The sequence below is a fragment of the Mercurialis annua genome, linkage group LG7, assembly GCF_937616625.2.
Source record: "Mercurialis annua linkage group LG7, ddMerAnnu1.2, whole genome shotgun sequence".
Classification (NCBI taxonomy): Eukaryota; Viridiplantae; Streptophyta; class Magnoliopsida; order Malpighiales; family Euphorbiaceae; genus Mercurialis; species Mercurialis annua.
Window position 1 is genome coordinate 19984983 of NC_065576.1, and position 6313 is coordinate 19991295.

Consider the following 6313-nt stretch of genomic DNA (forward strand, 5'->3'; position numbering starts at 1 on the left):
TTTATTATTTGGATATTTTTATAAACTTTTTATTATTTAAATATTTTTATAAATTTTGTTGATAAATAATTAGGTTGTCGAGTTCCTTTCTCGCTTAAACTGTCTTGATCCAAGACAACCGTTTTCTAGATCTGATGCCTTAGAATTAAATTGTCTAGCCGGGTTTTATTCAGAAGATTTTTCTACATTTGATTTGATGATGTTGAGCGATCAATTAGAGATAAAAGTTATAATTTTGTTGGACTTGTGGAAATCGAACAACTTGCAAAGAAGCAGGTCGAGACATAATAACAGATGCATTGTTTTTTTCCTTATTTATCGATTGATTGGATTAACATTGGTTTTATAATTGCAACTACTTTAGTTTAAAAGCTTAATTGCTAAAAAAAACTAAATATTTATGATTTATTATAATTTAAACCAAATTTTTAATTTTTTTTTATAATAATAACTAAATTGGATTTTTTTGTTGAGATAATAGTCAAAATTGTATTTTTTTTATTGCAAATTTGGCCACCAATTTGGCTATTATTGTAAAAAAATCAATTTGGTTATTATTATAAAAATTAAAAGGTTTGGTTTAAACTGTAAGAAGTCGTAAAGGTTTGGATTTTTTTCACCATCAGGCCTAGTTAAAAGGGCATTTTCAGCAATGAATATCATTAAGACCGATTTGCGTAACAAATTGAGGGATGAGTTTCTAAACAAATGTTATATTGAGAAACAAATTTTTGTAAAGATTGATGACGAGCCCGTTTTACAACGGTTTCAAGCTATACAGACACGAAAAATACAATTACCTCGACGTGATCAAAACCAATGTAAGAATCTATTATAATAGTTACTAGTTGTGTTATTATTAATATAAATCGTATACAAATAAATTTATATATTATTAATTACATATTATTTAGCCCGGGCTGGAAAAAATTCCTGGTTCCGCCACTGAACCAAGCATAATATATAATATCAAATATCAAACAATATACAATTGAGGAACATAGTACGTTCATGTACGTACTATTAATTACAATGAATGCCCATACGTGCGTGTGTTATAGATGTATAATTGTAAATTGTAATGTGCATGTCATGGTGCATAAAGGATCAATATAAGAAGACGTAAAATATAGAATCAATTAATAATCGTAATACGAGATACGAGGTTGAACTCGGTAGAACTATCCCGGGATTCGTATCTCATCCATTCTCGATAATAGTCCTCGGGACTCATACGAAATAAAAAGTAAGTACAATACATCGAGATTTAACACGGGACAAGAATAATGATTATGATATGAAACAAAAACACATCGGTTGGCTTTGCTATCGATGTCAAACATATGAAACACATCGGTTGGCTTTGCTATCGATGTCAGGAATCGAAACACATCGGTTGGCGTTGCTATCGATGTCAGGAATTGAAACACATCGGTTGGCATTGCTATCGATGCCAGGTGTGAGAAAACATCGGTTGGCGTTTCTATCGATGTCAAACAAGTAAAGTTAAAGAAACAATATGAGTAGAGAAAGACATCAAAACCATAATAAGAAATCAAAGATGTCAAATACGTATAAACTATAAGTTTATGAAATAAACTAAGAGTTATGAAGGAAAGAAAAGAAGGTACACAATATGATTTCAAAAGAGTATTTTCTATATATAAAATGGATTTTCAACGGTTTTAACCCTTTATGTGATATTGCGTGTAATTTGGTGAACTCACTCAGTTTTATACTGACCCCGTTGTACCTCCCATTTTTCAGGGATAGTATGATATGATTTGAAGAGTCAAGCTTCCGAAGTTTTAATTCTCGGAAGTCATTTGCACAAGAAATGAAAGAAGGTTTTCATTCTAGCGGTCCATAGTAGTCTAGATGTTTTTGTCTATGTATTTGTCTAACGCATTTTAACTCTGATGTTTTTGTAAAATGGGGTCACATGTATTTTGATATATGAAATATGATTTGATTTGCGAAAAATTTGCACAGGTTTTTAGGCTTGCTACGGGTTTCGGAGCTACCACTCCCATTCTTTAGCCCCGGTCGCGGCTCATAAATTTGGGTCATGACAAAGTTGGTATCAGAGCAATGGTTTAGTATTCCTAGGCCATTGTTCTTTTATGATTGGAATATGAGAAAGAGTCGGTCAGTACCTATGAACTACTGCGGATTATAGGGATTTCCGGTCATGTCTTTTGAACGTTATCATCTTTTTCATCGATTTTTCAAACATTTTACAAAGACGTCCCCACTTATATGTGTTACTAGGAGTCGAGTTAGGAATGTGCATGAGCACAAATTATGTTTTGTGTTTACTCGAGTGAGCAATACGCTTTCGAGTATCTATAGTTTGCGAAGAGTTGTATACTCTCGAGACTCATATTATATAAGAATATCGTTATGAATCCTAATGGTTTTGAATTGATTGAATGGTATATGATGGATGAGATATGTATTGTTTTGCAGCGCGATCACTCAGGAGAGTGATATGCTCATAGGTATGTACGCCTGTGATAATATATTCGATATGTGAAATGTGTGTTTGTGATTGGTTGTCATGGATAGAACTTGCGCTTATTGATTTGATGCTGCTTAATTTTGCTAAGTCTACAGTGAGCGGAATGCTCGCAAGACTTAAAATACGTGACGTCACCAAGGAAAAACTAGGGAATACAAATTTTCTTTGAAGTCGATTAACATAGATGCTCATAGCTATGATAGTGATACGCACGGAAAATATACGATGCCAGTATATGTTCTGACAATTTGCTAAGTCTACAATGAGTAAGAATACTCAGAAGACTTGCAATACGAGACAAGGACATAGAAAGACCTGAGAAAGGAGATGTTCTTAAGGTCTGACTTACATGGATGGCGGTTAGTTATGATGGCATGTATATACAATACATTAAGGAATTCATCGGAATTCTTTTATATATAGTATGGCGAAAGGAAGGACTATTAGAAAGTGTGCTATGGATATCAAGCAAGTACATGAAGCTTGAAAAGAGGCTAGAAGTAGTAAAGGCGAATACAACCCAATCCATTCGATAAGTAGAGGCCGCACACGAGGCAAAGGGCAAGAGGAAACTGGTATAGACAAAGCGGGAATATACGGGCACCGGGAGTGCCACAACAACCCAAGGGTTAGTGTTACAGTAAATAGTGACCCAAAGGACAAATCGCAACAAGGCGAATAGTGAGAATATAATGAGAAGGAAAACAATGTCCAAAGGAGACTAGGTAAGAATAAGTCATAAGATGCCAATACGATGGAAAAGAGGATTTGAACACGATAGTGATCATAAGGATCAAGATATCATATAATTACAAAAGATGTTAGCAAATGCCATAAGAATTGGCAAACTTCTCTGCATGAGTAAGAAGATAGACAAGAGTAAATGGAAGAGAGTGGGTTAACAGACCCGAAAGTCGATAATCAAGATAAGTGATAGGAGTGGAAGTAGAGAAACTGTCAAAGGCAACACATGACAAGAATAGTTGAATGAATTGAAAAACTCATAGAGAATGAATAAAAAAAAGAGTGTCTTTTATAGATTAAGAGACACGATAAAGATTAATTCAAGAATTATGATATGAATTGATTGAGAAGTATAAGAAAAGTAAGGAGATCGGGGGTGATACGATTAGACTCATATGAAAGATAAACAAAGAAAGTAGCCAAGAAGACTAGAACCACTGGTTCACAATAGGAACTAGAAAGTTCCAACTTTGCATGTTCCATGCACTCGCAATGACGGATGTATGTTGACAGTAAGGAGAACAAAGTCAATACGCGAGGGATGCAACATCCCATGTGATAGGATACCACGGGTGACACGAACCAACCATCTCCTTAAAGACGGAATTTGTTGCGACGACTTCTGGTTAGACACAACCAGATAAAGGATGTAATCGAAACAAACATGATGAAGTCTGAACATTAGAAGCTCGAAAATGATCAGACCCTTTTGAGCTAGCCTAGTGTAAACACGAACGTTTAGGATGTGTCTTTCGAACGACATCAAAACTAAGAGACTAGAGTTACATCTTTACATGTGTGTAGAATGTAAATAGTTGCGAATGATAGAAAGATAATTAATAGATAATGCAGAGTCTTATGTCGAGAGAAACTTACGTTAATCCAGTTTTATGAAAAGAAAAGTATTTGATCGAAATGAAATGTTTTGCAAAGACATAATTGTGCCCGGACACGAATCATAAAAACATCGCATTGGTACGAATAGAATTGCATCACTACATCCATATTGCATTCACTAATAGGACATGCATCATATACATTATGTATGTCTGGAAATAAAAAAAGAGGAGTGTCATTGCAACTCTTGTGATGAGAGAAGTCATCACACCGGTGCACAATTATGACATGATTTGAGAAATGAAAAGTATCGTGGTTTTAAACGGATGAGTTTTCAAACGTAAGTAAGCTCAGACAGGGACAATGTATATAGAGGCATAGGACAAGACTGATCATCTTGTAGAACGTACGTATGTAGAACGGCGAATAGTATAACGTGATATGAAATGTATCGAGATTTGAATTGCAAATCTTTAAAGCAGTCTCGTATGTTGAATACGAAGATGTCGGCGTTACTTTACACGTTTGTAAAATAATAGCGACCACGCTTAAAGTAAGAGCGAGAGTACCTCGAGAATGAGAGAATCAAACATAGAAGTTAGTTACAAAAGAGACGTGAACACACGTGCAAGAAGATATTATTGTAGTCGATCGAAGAAAGAGGGATTGATTCATAATGATTATAAATCAAGGGTCAAGAAATTGTTAGGATTGTTTGTATAAGAAGTTACTCGATAAGTACATCGAGGTACTTTCATCTAAGGATAATAATAGATGGAAGACCGTATAAACGTAACTGTAAAGTCAAGAGTTAGTGAATGATTAATCACAGTATCACAGCGGAAGTGTGGAAGGAAAAGAATGACAAGTTATGACTAAGGATTGGTTAAGTAGTATAAGAAGATTATGAAAATTTGAGGACGAATTTTAATAAGGGGGGGGGAAGATTGTAATAACCTAAATTTTTGAGGTATTACGTGAAGTGCCACGAGACATAATCGTAAAGATTGAGAATGAGAATATCAGATTAAGATTGGATAATAAGGACTTAGACTAACCGAAGCGAGTCTATTGGAATTATCGTAAATTACTAATTTTAATTGAAAATTATTATGCGATCAATTGGATTTAATCGGGACTAAAGGGAATAAAATAAAATAAGTTGGAAAGCCCGAGCTAACAATATTCACGTCAAGGTTTGTGAAATATTATTAATAAATGATCGTCAAAGTTTCGTAAGTATAGGAAATCGTTTTAGAAGAAAGTTTGACGATTAGTTAAGAATAAGGGTTAAAGTGCAAATTAGCCACTTTAAGGACTAATGTGCACTTTTAACCAAAAGCTTCCGAAGGAAGTTGTGTTTTAATATATCTTCTCAAGATAAGAAAATAATATCGATAAAGTGGTTATCGATAATCATTAAAATAAAAATTGGACGAAAAAGTGAGAAAAAGTGCAAGTTAGCTCAAAATGGAAATTTGAGCGTTTTTGGCTAAAATTGTCAAAATAAATTATCGGAATATAAAATAATGAGATAGAGAAATAATATTATTTATTTGGATATAAATAATAATACAAAGTTTATTGAGTTGGGACGATTAAGCGATCGACGAATTAAATTGGACGAAAGAAAAGTTACGAATTAAACAATGAGGAGGTGGCAATTTTAAGGACTAAAGTTGATATTAGCCAATTACTTCCTAAGGAAGATGTTGACTTCCAACACTTATTAGTTTCTCTAGCTTATTCATATCATCATTCATTAAAAAAGAAAAAGAAAGAAAAATAGAGAAAGATGGAGAAGAGAGAAAGATGAGGGTTTGGGGCGTTTTTGGTAGAATCGAGCTACAGAGCTTGTTTCTCGACCAAATTCAATGCTTTTGGTGGCTATCGATTCAGGACTCAATCATCTACTCAGGGTAAGCATCAATTCACGTTTTCATTGGTTAAACTTTGCACGAAATTGATAAGTATAGGGCTGTTTGTTTCGGCATAAATTGAGAATTTGTGATTGATGTGTTTTGATGATTATGGATGTTAATAAGCTATGAATTTTATGTTTTCATGATTAAGTGGTGATTAATTAAGGCTGAGATATTAGAAAAAGGTCATGGCCGAAAATTTTGAACTTGAATGATTAAAATTGGATGAGTAATTGAGGATGATTTTCGGAAATTAAGTGATGGATGGTGTTTTTTGATCCTTAATGAT